Source organism: Bidens hawaiensis, unplaced genomic scaffold (genome assembly GCF_021521415.1).
Source record: "Bidens hawaiensis isolate Kalapana, Puna unplaced genomic scaffold, B.hawaiensis_p1.1 tig00030784_1, whole genome shotgun sequence".
Classification (NCBI taxonomy): Eukaryota; Viridiplantae; Streptophyta; class Magnoliopsida; order Asterales; family Asteraceae; genus Bidens; species Bidens hawaiensis.
In genome coordinates, this window is record NW_027505193.1 from 115,293 (window position 1) to 130,562 (window position 15,270).

Genomic DNA, 15,270 nt, shown 5'->3' on the forward strand with positions numbered 1-15,270 from the left:
ATGGTTGCGGCCTTGGCAGCCGAGACGGACCTTCTACTCGGTGTATGTCGATCCCCTAATGCAATGCTCTCGAGCATTTCTTCAGCCTCCTCTATGGTGAGTTTATCGAGCATGTTTCCTTCAGTGGCGGTATTGAACCGTTGTTGGGTTTCGGGAGTAAGACCGTTATAAAACTTCTCAACCACAACCCAATTGCTTAGGCCATGCTGAGGATAAAGGCTTATAAGAGTTTGGAAACGTTCCCACACGGAATAATATGACTCATTGGGTCCATGTGAAAAGAACGAATTCGCTCATGTGGACGCCCGACCTTTGATGGAGGGAAATACTTCCTAAGGAACTTGGATTGCAAGTCGGCCCATGTGGCGATTGAGGCATTTGGAAGAGAGTCAAACCATGTAGCAGCACGACCGGAAAGTGAGAATGGGAATAACTTAAGATGTCATACGAGATATTATTAATATTAAAAGTTTTGCAGATCCGCACGAATCGGGACAGGTGTCCCGGAGCATCTTCGTCATCCAAGCCATGGAACAGAGCAGAATTGGTGATAGAATTCATGACGTGATATGGAATTTATTAGTTTTGATTATTAGTCGCAGTAGGTCGGATAATTGCAGATCGGGCTCCTACGATGCCATCGTTGGCTCTAGCATGAAAGGTTTGTCTCGGCGGAGGAACGGCGTCGCCCATATCTATTCTAGGAGTATAGACGTGTACCTGGATGTCGGGTGAATCTCTCTCACAATCTGTAAGCTCTTTAAGTCGCTCGTGAAACTCTCTCCCAGGCTCTTTTGATGCAGAGAATAAATGTAGGCCTTGAGAACGGGTATTATGCATAAACTAAAACAAAAAATTATTTAATTAACTTTTTATTTTTATTTTATTTTTTTAAGGAAAACAAACCTAAAGGAAAAAATAACAACTAAAAAGCAAATAAACAAATAAACAGATCAGATAATCAACTCGGTTTAAACAAAGAATTTGCCAGTGTCCCCGGCAACGGCGCCGAAAACTTGATGTGTGAAAAACGTATATAACATTGAAAACCAAGTTTTACCGAAATCGGCAAGTATACCGATCGCAATGTTGCTAGCAAGTAAGAACGGATATCGAACCTAGGACACTAGTTATTAAACCTAAAAGATTTCTAACCTAGACTTTCTTTTGATTTTTATAATTTTTTTTATATTAATTAAACTAATAAAACTTAACTAATTATAATTTAAACTAAAAATAAAACATTATAAAATTTGGGTTTTACTAAGATGCGAGAAACGACTACCTAGGTAATGGAATCCTACTAGTTAAATTAATAGTTACCGAACTTGACTTGGTTGAAAAACAATATCTTAAAAATATGACACTAAAGACCACTAAAGTACGCTAGATCGCCTCCCGGCCTTACCAACGACACCCTAGAACTCTAATGACATGTGAAGCTCAATTGTTAAAGGTTGGATCACCTCCCGGTCTCACCTTACCTAATAATACTATGGTACCCCAAAATCCAAATCACCTCTCGGTCTCTTCGAATACAATATATATTAATATAACTGGGTATTAATAAATAGTTTGAATACGACTTGTATCACAATAATCTAAGGGACCTAGGATAACTCACTCCCGTGTTATTATTACCCAAACCCGCAAAAGACAAAGATGACACAACACTAAATTGCCTCCCGGCCTCTCTAGAGATAGAACAATAAAATCTAATAAACTTTCAATAATTATTCCTACGATTATTTCGACCATAAACTGCAAACAAGTTGAAAACACAAAGTAAACAACCTAATCATGTGTCTAACAATCACCAAAAACTATTAAAAACAAGTGGAATAAATATTAAAATAATAAACTAGATTTAATTACTCAACAATACCATGACCAAACCAAATACAAACCTTTACCATAACATCAAATCAACCAAAAATCAATAGTAGTTCGTCAAACAATTAATCTAACATAGTATTCAACCAAAACCTAGGTAGTATAAAGTATTTAGCTACTCATGAGAAAGTATGAAACAAAAACAAAATAAGTATTATAGTTCATAAAAAGTAATTATACCGACGTGCCTGTGTACTGGTTCCGACGCACTTCTCTTATCTTTTCTTTCTTTCTTCTTTTCTTCTTTTCTTTGCTTTCACGTGCGATGCTGTGCTTCTGACTTTCTGTCTTTTCTTTGTTTCTTTTTCTTTTTAGTAGGTTCCTTATATTTAGGTAAAAGGTTTCTTTCTCTCCACACCAAAACAAGGGCTCTGGCCCATTACTTTACTGGCCCCTTTTAATTAATTGTAAAGAAAAAACCATGTCTTCAGCTTCTACGAGACATCCCCTGTAGCCATAACACTTGTGAATTAATAACCATTAAGTATTTATCAATTATTGAGAATTAATATATGAGTTACAACTTTAATTTGATTTCATTACTAATATAAGTTGTCACATTTCCGTCTTTCATATAACATTCAAATTCATGTTTTTAATAAAACCACTAATTAATATGTCATTTTATCCCGTGGTCTCATAGAAACCTTTAAACTTTAAATATGAAACGAAAACGTGAATTATTTAAACCAAACTAACTCAAAACAACATAAAAGTGTAGAGACTATTTATATAATATTATTATATTTTTTACCATATCAGGTTTCCATCTCTAAACTGAACGTCTAAGGTGAGCTTCCCTAGGGGAATTACCTTCTCTCTAGTGAAACTTTTGAGAGAGTTGTTGGTTTGTTGGAGTTGATTCTTGGTTTCTTGGGGGAGCTTTAGGAAACATCTTTCATACATGACCTCTGTTGTTTCCCCAGTCCATGGAAGCACCATCTATAAGGAAGCCATTGTGCTCAGCTTCCACGATGACCGGAGTTAGGACTTTGTTGTGAGGCTTGGTCGGAGGGACGTATATGCTATGTTGGTTCCATGCAAGTGTTCGTTGTCTTTTGAAAATTTTGATCATGTTTACTCCGAACTCATTTTTTCTGCCCCCTTTACCTTCTTTTGGATCTTTGAGTAGGTGAGCTAACTCACCATTTTGAACGGCGTCTTCATTACGCTTCTTTAATTGTAAACAATCATTGGTGTGGTGCCTGATATCATTGTGAAAGGCACAAAACTTGCCCGCATCCCGCTTGTTTGTTGGTTTAGACAACGGGAAGGCGAAAGTTGTGTTTTACCTCATCGGAGGCCAAGATCTATTATGGAGTTTTAGTTAACACGGAGAAGATCAGCTTGTCCTTCTCTTGTGGTTTTTGATTTCGAGAAGGATGGCTTATGTTATCTGACCTTCTCTGCTTGTGGTACTTCTGAGGGTGCTTCTCAATGAAGGACTGGAAACAACGCTTCTTCCCTTCCATGTAGCTTCTCCAGTTTTTTTTATCACGTTTCCTTATTTCTTGATTATCTAAGGTTTCCTCTCCCCGAAGGTCCTTAGGACAGTTAGAGTTACTGCCGACGTTTACCGGGGCTTCCATTCAAAGAATATAACATTTATCCTTCCGACTTTCCAGCACCGGGCAGGTGTCAGACTCTATACATCGTGTTACCACTTAGCAGAGTCCTGTGTTATTAATGAACAGTCGCTACCCCCTGGTATGTGCCGCTTTCCTAATCAAAAGATAGGAGAGCACCCCTTCTCCCGAAGTTACGGGGTCATTTTGCCGAGTTCCTTCGACATGGTTCTCTCAAGCACCCTAGTATACTCTACTTGTTCACCTGTGTCGGTTTGGGGTACGGTCAGTTGTAAGCTTTTGTTCTTTCGAAAGCTTCTTTCACGGTTTGGGGGATGTTTTCTTGGAACCTTCTTACCAGCTTCTTGGCCTTTATGGCGTTCATGTAGCTGGAAACACGTATCTATTTCCGAAGAACCATTACAATTCAAACATGCTTTCTTGTATCTATCCATGAATAATTTGATATCTTCGTGTTCTTTTTGTCTAATTTGGTGTAGAACAGCCGCATCTTTGGTGCACCTTCTTTGTTTAGTGAAGTTGACCAGGAAGCTTTGATATAGATCATCAACGGAGGCTATGCTTCTTGGCGGAAGGTTGTTAAACCAAAGTCTGGTAGGTCCCACTAACGTATGCATGAACATGTGACAACACTTCGCGTTGTTCCATCTTTCCAAGGTAACTTCTCCCGTGAAGATCTGAAGGTGATCTTCGGGATCTTCCGTTAAGTTTTAACATTAGCCGGCGTCTTGATTTTCTTTTGGAACACAAATTTTTCTATTTGTTCTGAAAAAACATGACAAGGTTGACTGCTTGTAAGGTTGGTAAGGTTCCAAGTGTGTCAATTCGCCTATATTAGTGACGATGATGTTTGGAGCTTGAGTTACCACATGATGGTTTATGGCCCAGAAGCCTTGAGAAGCTTGCCATTGTGAGCTTCCGGACAATGGTTGGCCATATTGGGACATCATCAAGGCGGCCATCTGAGTGTATGTCATACCAGGTAGCATGAAACTTGGTTGTAGGTTAGCTTGAGGAATGGAGCATGTAGCTACCACCATAGGTGTTTTTATCATGCTTCTTGCAAGAGGTAATGGAATTAAAGCTTCTACCAGGGAGGTGCTTGCTGGAGGAGGTACCACAGCGGGCGAGCTCTGAGGAAGCTGCTCTATGGTGGATTCTCCTGCTCCGCTAGGGGTTATGGGTGAAGCTGTGAGGCTTACCATTTCCCCAGGAGAGCTTGTAGTTTCATATTCTCCTATCCGCGAGCTGCTAAGTCCTTGAGCATTTCTTCATGGCGTAGAAGGTATGCTCGTGTTCGGTGGACGAGGTGTAGGGGAAAGTGTGACCTCAGGTTCTTCGTCATAGTCTAACCTTATCATTATCCCCTTAGCTCGCTCTTCCTGAGCATAATTGTTCATCAGCTGCCTGAGCTGAAGGAAGTTCCTTTTAACACTCTCCGGCGTCATATCTATTCTTTCCACCAGAAGGAGAAAATCACTCATTGGGGAAAATGTTCCACTTCTAGGAGAGGGTGTTGTATGGAACTCAAAGAATCGCGATGAGGTGACCGAAGGCCTGCTCATTTTCGGTGAACTACGGCCAACATTTTCCTCCGGCGAGGAATAGTTTTTCGGCCGATCATCATTCGTACAAAAACCTTGATTAGGATCATTCTTTTCAGCCATAGAAAGATAATACTTGAGAACAATTGAGCTAATACTACCAGAATTGTTGTTCTAAGTAGCGCTAGCCCCAGGTGGGCGCCACTTGTTGCTACAACGGATATATCACACAAAGAAAGTATGGCGGTTCAAGAGTATGATCCTATCAAAGCTTCCTAACCTGCTAAGAATCAAAGGGGGGCTCCTAAGATCAACCTCCGGCATGAGAATCAGTGATATGGTACGAGAGAGATATAGTAGGAGTGTATAGAGAGAGATTAGAGAGAATAGGATGAGTTAGAATGAGATAATACCTTTGGTGAAATGCTCTATTTATAGGCATTCAGTAAGCTTCTCTGGGGAAGCTGAAGCTTCGTAAGTAGAAAATGTCAGCTCTCCTTTCAGTTGGTGCAGACAGGACAGGTGCCATTTTCGTGTAACCTGCAGTCAACTTTTATTTTGTCTTGTAACTACTTTTACTTTATGGCAGGTGTCAGCTTTTGAACAGTTATGACTTTTTCTAAAAATACTGTAGCATAGGCTACTTAGTCAACTTAAGAGACTTGCTAGGCAAGTGTAAGGCCTCGGTCCCAGTGCCCTACATTGGACGTTGGATTTACTCATAAACACAGTTCTAAGTATCATAGTGAATTAAAACTTTTCGCGGAATATAAAATTTCAACCATATATTACATAATTGCTCAAATCTTTTAATAACAATCGAACTTTTGTCTTTAAACATATATAAAAAAGTCATATTAAAGCATCACTACATTCTTTTAAGGATGCCAGCCTCTTCAGTCCAATGGCATGTGTCTTCATTCAAGCTAGCTGCCTTAGCCTATTTACCCGCATGCATACTAAAAGTCAGCTACGCTAAGTGAGTTCTAGTTAATCATGTAACATACTTTACATTCACATAAACATACCCAAAGGTACATATTACATACTTAACATGTTTATCATTCTTTCATATATACATACATTCATTCTTTCATACTTTCTTTCTTTAACGTACACAGTACTTGCATAACTATCCTTACATTATAAAAAGTATTTAGCCTACATACCTCGGATATTATTAAGGGTCCGATGCCCTTCATCCTTGGATATTATTAGGGTCACATGCCCGTCATCCTCGGATATTATTAGGGTCCGATGCCCTTCATCCTCGGATATTATTAGGGCCTGATGCCCTTCATTCCATACAACCATACAATCATACATTCATTTCATTACTTTTATATTTATATAATTTCATACATAGTCCTAACATTTTCTATATCATTCACAGATCATTCATACATCATTTATAACACATTCACACATCATACACGTACCACTTAATGTAAGTGTATTAACTAATCACATAGAGTATACACACAGCCCCGAAAACATATCAAGGAAATGGGGCAAGAAACTTACCTATGTATTGTGCTTCTCAGAGTTAACAGTAATACCCTTCCTTAGCTGTGTACGGCTAACTGTGCAATAATTATAAGTAAATTAACTTTCTCTAACTATATCATACTTATATGTCAGTGTAGCCCCTAGCTAATGGGGGGTCCGGCGGAAGCGCCCCTGGCAACGGGGTCTAGGGCCAGCAGCCTTTAGCAGGGTCCAAGGGGCAGAGCCCCTACCTGGGCTCGAGCTGCTAGGTCAGCTTGGAAAAATTTTATTTTCAGTTAACAATCCTTTACTAAAATTTCATCATAAAACTTATGTTTGAACTAATCGAATGAAAATTTTAATCGAATGACAGATTCTAATCGAATGGCAGATTCTAATCGAATCGAATTTGATTCGATTACTTTTCCCATTCAATTCTGTTACTTCCCATTTCAATTTGATTACTTTGCCCATTCGATTCGATTACTTTGCCCACTCGATTCGATTACTTTGCCCATTCGATTCGATTACTTTGCCCACTTGATTTGGTTACTTTTCATTTGAATCTAATATTATTCCCATCATTTTCCATCCTTCTTTTCGACTCGTTTTGCCTGTCTTGCATAATAAATGAGCCTAGGACTTTAACCATATTTTTTCCTTTCACTAACTTGGTCCAAACGTTACCCGTTTGTCCCATTTCATTCAAAACATCTTGTTTACGTTCAAGTTTATATTTTTCTTGCATAATAATGTCTGATTTGCCTTAGTATCGAATCTTAGGGCAAACCAACCTTAAAAACGTAACCTTTAATCTAAAACGTACCTTTTTGGCTCACCTCTAGCTACGGGTTAGATTCAACGCGTGATTATGGACGTTTTTCTTACTTGTATGATGAAGATCTAACACAACCCTTCTTGGTTCGGATTCAAATATGATCCGTAAAGGAAGAGCAGTGTTTTTGAGTGTGTTATGGAGCCTAGAAGATGGAAATAAGGGTTTTAGGGTTTTAGAGAGGTTTAATGGGGTTTATATACCCTTAATCCCATGAACCTAATGTCCGTCACCATATCTAATTTCATCTTTTATTGTCCAAGCTCACACTCTATTATTTTTTATTTAACTTTGCAAAATAATAACACACCATTAAGCAAAAGATATTCTTTTATTTCCAAAGTAGGATGTTACATCAAGTGTCAAGCTTCCCTATCCGGGAGCTTATGCTTCTTCCTCTTTAGTTCATAAGTGTCCCTGCTTGTAAGCTTCTTTTCTATTATTAAGCTTGTAGGTGGATAAGGGTACCCACGTCATCACATCTGACATTTGAGGTCGATACTTTTCGAACATTTGAGGATCATGGGTCTTCGAGATGAGATGAATAAACGATAAGCTACAACCATTTAATATATTTTCTTTTAAATACTTAAGGGGTGTTTGTTTTTTCTGAAAAAAGATCTTCCTGATCTCTTTTGTCTACGTCGCGCAGACCACGCGCAGACGATTAAGTTTGTAGTGTGTTTGCTTTTCGGAAGGCATTTTACTAAAAAAGAGTATGCGCGTGGTCTTCTTGAAACAGACATGGACCATGAGCTTCAAACCTATTCTAACCCTTTCTAAGCCCTAACATAACACCTGCAACATAATTATATTCTATGCCTCTTTTTAATAAAAAATTTTCATATTTTCATTCTAAAATATTTAGGAGTCCCCGGTCCCCTACCTTGGTTTTGTGAACATGGCATGCCAAAACAAAGAGATTTTAACTCAACAAACTATTAAAGATTTGCATGTAAGTAGTTCATGTTATTTACCCAACCAAATAACTAGTTGATTTATCTTAGATATTATATGCATTTAGTTATTCATTTTTCATTACTCTAATCTTGAATAAATAGGTCGATTTGGGTTGTGTTTTGTTATTAGCGGGCCAAATAGGTTTAGCTAAAGGGTTTAATAAAAGGATACAGGTGAAATGGGTTGAAAGGCATTCAAAAATTATTCATTACAATAATCTTGAATTGACAATTATGACCATTTTATCTATAAATAGGTAGATTTGGGTTGTGTTTTATCTTTAATTGACCAAATAGGTTAAGCTAAGGATTTAACAAAAAAGGATGCGAGACAAACGGGTTGAATGGCGTCCAAAGATTATTTAATTGTATAATATTTTTTTAATCTCTTTATTGAAAAAGTTGATCTCTTTTACGTGTCTAATGCATACCATCCATGCTATTATATTTGCGAATTATTGATATTAATAATTGAAAATTGATGTTTCCATGATATGAAAAAGTTTTTCTGATCTGAGCGTTGTAGGATCTTGAGCGACGACGAGCAGAATTTGAAGCACTGCTGATAGTGGATACCCCATGATGCAGATGTCAATTCACAAATGCGTGACTAGAATGATAAAACTATAATGAAGTGAATGGCACTTTTGTTATTTTATTAGTTTTGGTTGTATACAAATCGAATTTGAATCTATTGGTTTCTATTTATGATGATTAGCGGATGTAATTAGCATGTTTGATGGATGTAATTAGCATGTTTGATGCTATAAATATGTTGTATTAGATTTGAATATGTTGGTTTCTATTACTGGATTTAAATTTCGATGTTAAAGGCATTTTTAATTAAATTTCAGCTTATTTAAAAATTTCACTTTATTTTAGCAGTCTGCAGACGTTAAAAACAAACACTTTTCTTCGGATTGACTGCATAAGTATGGTCCACCTCTTCTGCTACAAATGTATGCATATGTGATTCGCAGACTGCAAACATTTTACCTCGGAAAAAACAAACAACACCTTAGTGTTAGGCATGCATGAATGAGAGGCGTAATGGATTGAGTCATTGTGAGATAATGAAAAGAAATGTGTTCGTTTGGTTAATGGAATGGAATAACTTATTACTTAGTCCATTTCATTCCCTCTAAAACACCCAATTTCATTTCATCCACCTTTTTTTTCATTTCATTTCATTCCCTCTTTCACCAGATATCACCTGCACCACCAGCACTACAACTGCCACCACCGTCACCCTTTACTGCCACTAATCATCACCCCGGCCAACGCCACAACTACCTGTTGCCCACCACTACCCATCATCACCAACAACGATTAACGCCGGCCTACCACCACCACCAACCATCACCCCCCGTCATTGCCCATCACCCACTGCTGCCACCGACACCGCCCATCCCCACCACCAACCACCATTATCGCCTGCTTACCAACACCACCACCACCCCCACTATCTTCAACCACCTTCACCGCCCAACATCGCCAATGTCGCATTCCACCATCGGTGGCACCTTGGATTAAAAAAGCGTGAGGCGAACAAAAGCAAAGGGGACGTTCTAAGCCGAGGTAAAAAGCGTAAAAGCGAACGCTTTTTGAACACGAGGCGACCGTGTTTTTTAAAATATTTAATTATTTTTAAGCCACATACTAAACAAAAAAACATTATAATATATATTAAACGTCTAACACACACACACACACATACACATATATAAGGTTTGGATCAAATACAATTGAAATTAACGTGCTAAACGTGATAATCAAGTAGAATAATTATATATGCGAGTAGGATAATTATGTAATTAATTTATGATGTAATTACATACTTGATTCTCACGTTTAGCACGTTAATTTCATTTGTACGTTAACATTCGCCTATATATATATATATCCTAAAATTCCAAAAGTAGTGTAGAACAATTTTTCGAGTACCACATTACTCGCCCAAAATATCAAAGTAGCATAAAAACAAGTTATCGAGTATCAAATTACTCGAAAGTGTTTCCAAAAAGACTAGCCCAAGAGTGTTTCAACTTTCAAAAGTTTATTGTAAAATGTGAAAAGTATAGAAATACCTAGTTATAAAGGTTAAGATGAAAATGGGTTAGCTGGTCGGCTTTTGTACATAAAGCCTTCGCCTCCTCGCTTTTTCGCTTCGCACAAAAACGCAAAAAGCGTTCACCTTTTGAACTAGCTTCGCCTTGGGTAGGTGATGTATATAAAATTATACATCTTTTTAGCATCAAATAATCTCTAAAAACTTCAACTTCTATCAAATAATATAGCTCAAAAGGCTACTTATCATATTAAAATGTACTTTCATGTAAACCCAAGCCTTAAATGAAGAAACAAGCGAAAAGCCAAAGAAAAATGACAGAAAATCCAAGAAATCACCTGACCACGCCCTCGTGCCCCCTAGACACGCCCCCATGATTCTCTATGTAAGAAAAGACAAAAATCTGCAAGAAAATATAAAATACTAGACACTTAAGCACGGGGCCGTGCCTCAGGAAGCATGGGGTCGTGGTCACCTTTCAGAAAAGACAAAAGAAATATAACAGATCACCAGAAAACACGGGGCCGTGTCTCAGGAAGCACGCCCCCGTGGTGAGTCAGCATGTACGATCTGACAAAGCATTTAATGCGACTGGACACGTGGACACGGGGAGCGTGCCTCATGAAACATGGGGTCGTGCATGCCTCTCCAGACTGCCTATAAATAGGGGATCATGTTGCATTCATCAAGTGTGCTTGAAGAAAAGTTTCATACATGTTTCTCTTATAAAAACACTCACATTATACTCATATATTGAAGATCTTGTGAAGAGTTTGAAGGCTTGGAGGTTATCATCATCCATTATCATCATCATCATTCATCATCATCCATCATCATTAAATATGGAAGACTCATCCAATATTTGGTTAGATTGTTCTAGTTTGATCATGTGTTTGTTATCTTCATCTCTTTTAATGTCATAAACATGCTCATTATGAGCTAAACTTCATTTACCATCTAAAATCTATGAAGAAGCTTTGTTTTACTTGATGATTATGTTGAACATGTGATTTATTTTGGTAAAGTACATTGTCATTTTGCAATTAGCCTTTGATGAAAAAATGTTTATCACTTTAACTCAATACATCAAGGTTGATGACTAAAAAACATTCATGTTCACTCATGTTCTTGGAGACTAGAATTGGTAAAAAGAATACATTGATAACTTATTCAAGACAGAGCCAGCCATGAGGGGAGGCTAGTCGACAGCCATAGGGCCGAATTTTTTTAAAAATATATATATATATTTTTATGAAAAAAAATATGTATAATCAATATTTCAACACAATTACATGACCAAAAGCTTGGTCTAGTGGCAAAGAGGTATGACATTTAACCAAAAGGTTGTAGGTTCTAGTCTTATTTGAGACATTTTTAAGTTTATTTTTATACAAAAGTTTTTTAAACAACTCAAATCATAACCAAGAAAGCCCATTCAAAATTAAATTGTTTAAACCCAATAACATGTTCCTATCACTGCCCAAAAAAAATTCGCCTTTGGCCCAAAAAAATTTCGCCTTCTCGGAGCCGGCCCTGATTCAAGATAAAACATGGATCCTTATATTGTACTTAGAAATGATGAGATATAAGTTATGATCTATTTCTCTAGTTTTGATAATTTTAAAATAACATTGTTAACACGATTGTTTAGGTTATCATGCTAGTTAAAGAAATCATATGTTAATGGAATGTGTAACTATAACCTAATCAAATCAACCAAGAGGAGGTTGTGTGAGTTAACTACAACCACCCGAAGTTGTTAAGATTGGTATTTGAGAAATCGAAGTCAATCCTAATCGTTCTACTTTACCAAACTACTTGTCTACTTAAATTGACATTCTCGTGGTAGCATAATATTAAGCAAAGGATGGACTTGAAAATACGCATGCTACTTTCTTTTATGTCATAGAATATGTTCACTTAGAAATGGGGGGACTATTCTATCATATATTATTAGGGCAAGATTATCACATGTTTACTTAATAATCATCAAGGAAGAATGGATTGGATTCTTGATCTTAGATGGTAACCTTGATATAATTGAATTACTCATTTAGAATTTCTCTTCTTGTCACCTATAAATTATATATATAAGTATTTATATTTTATAAAAATATGAAAATCAACCTCAAAATGATTAAAATCTCCGATTAAAGTAAAACGAAGATTCATTATTAGAAACATTTGTGTCCACGAATCGATACTTGGTTCTTACCAATATAATTCTACATATATGATATGTACATTTGCCTATTTTGTGTGTGTTTAGTCTTAGTAGAAATCACCTTTATAAATTTAAAACACAATCTTGTGCAAACGCTAAAATCTCTCATACATTATATTTTATAACCACACAGCACGCGCCACATCAGTAGGCAAAGGCATTGAGGTGCTCGCCTTGAGCGCACTTTTTTAAACCAAGACCGACACTCAGGACCATTTTTATTTTATTTATTTGTTTTCTTTTCTGTTTATCAAACAACACAAAGATTTTATTTTTTCGCACGTTAGTCAAACTTGTCAATGAAATTATAATAATTAATAAAGTTAAAAATGTTTTATTTTTCCATCAATGAAAAATACACACAAAATGAGTATTTTAACCAACATCAGCGAAGATAGGGTTTTGCCGAGAACATAGGAGCTTTTTGGCGATCAGTAATCAGTCCACAAAATGATCTGATTGGTATGGCGTCTTCTCTTCCCATCAAATCAATTGTTTTCTTTTGTTTTGTTTTGTTTATTCACCCAATTAGATTTTTATATTCTTCTACTGCAATTAGGTTATGATCGATCTGGGCTTTCAACTTATTATCATATTTGTCGTTATGATCGAGTAGTGTAGAAAAGTAGTTTTCCTTAGAATGAAGTAGAAACTTGGTCTCAAATGCACTCTGATGCGTTTTGTCCAAAAATTCAATGCGATGCGAGCGTGTCACGTATGCGATGTGCTAGTCCATCATTAAAATTTACTGAAACATGCCTAAATATAAGTAGAATGAGACTGTCAAACAAAGTATTAAAAAACACAAACAAGAACTAATAAATGCAAACCCTTTTTTCTCGAGTTTTGAACGTATACAAATTTGAAGTTCCAGATTATGATTGTTAGGGTGCCTCACAAATAGTGACAACAGTTAGGATTAATTTAAAAGAAAATACCCCATTTATCAGGACAGAAGTTAAGATAAATCTAAGGCCTAACTAGAAATAGCATCACAACAAGCGCATCACGCAATACGAGCTTGATTTCATACCAAGAGTAGAAATCTGGCTGCAATCTTGCCAGATTTTAGAGAATTTGGCCGGAATCTGCGTCTGAGCCATCTCCTGGAAATATAAAGCGCAATTTCTCACCTTGCCTGGACATTGTGCCAAGGCGCAAGAGGTGGTTGCTTTTAAGTTTTAACAACTATGATAATCGTCTGCTTTAGGTTTAAAGATATGTTAAAACAGATTCAACGCAAACTAAGGTCTAAGGGTCATAGTTGAGTTTTTTTCATATTTGTATCTGAGGGCTATTGTATAGCTGAAATTTTTTTCATATATGTTGACAGGTGCAAGAGCATTATTCTGTAAACAAAACCTGGCGTTTCCTTTTTTATTGTAGATTTCTTATGTTGGTAAGTGGAAACTAGGGATGAGATCAGGACCGTACCCGTACCTTTACCCAAAAGTACCCGTACCTAAAATTAGTAAATCTTGGTACCCATACGGTCCATACCCGTACCCGAATTATATGATATGGGTACGGGTATAGGTACTTTGGGTACGGTACTCGCTTTGGTACCCCTTTGTTCTTTTTTTTAAACAAATATCAACTAAACTAGGTAACAGTACGGTACTGACAATCAATTATCTATAATACCAAAACCGTAATACCACAACCAAAACCGTAATACCGCAACCAAAATATAATACCAAAACTAAAAATGAAACAAATCAACCATAATATAAAATCCATTCAAAATGAAGTAATGAATACCAAACATGCAAAGTATCAAAAAAAAATATTAAAATATTTAAAACAAAATTAACTTATACAAAGAAAGTCGACATTCGTCTAATCTTCGCTAGTCATCTTTCCATTTTCCCTTTTCCTTTTCTTTGTTTTTTGCTTCCTGAATTTCTATAGAATAAAAAGAGAGAAAGTTAATACATGTTATTTAATGATATACACAATTACACATACATGAAATAAAAATATACGAATATACACATATAGATTGAGAATGAACTTATTCAACTAATATATATTGTGTTTTGAAAATCCCGCTTGAAAGTTAAGTCATGAGTGTTGGAAACCTAATAAAAGCTCCTACATATTCTAAACAAGTACCAGTACCTGTAATATCTGTACTGTACACATACCCGTACCCGAAAGTATGCGTTCCTATAATCAGTAAATTTGGGTACCCATACCCGTACCCAATAGATAGGTACGGGTACTAAACAGGTATGGGCACAGGTATTCGGGGAAAAAATCTCATCCCTAGTGGAAACTACTTTTAACTCCTGTGGACCTGTTGAAAAACATTTTGATTATCATATTAATGTTAACTGATTATATACATACACACAAGCACACCCACCCACACACACTGATTTATTCATTTTTGGAAATCATCAGTGATGGTAGAATTCTTTATAACAGTTTCTTGGCCAAAGTATTTCTCTTTTAGAGTTGTAGTTCTGTCCAAAACTGGCCATTCATTCTTGCTTGACTATCAGACTGTATATATATATATATAGATAGATAGATTATATGTTTGTGGTGTATATATAGGTATAAAAGTTGAAATCTTGATATAAAGTGGCACCTAAATTTTAACATAGAATAATTTACCATGCATCTGTTGTCATTTAATACATTCTGAACATCTAACCATATTCGCAT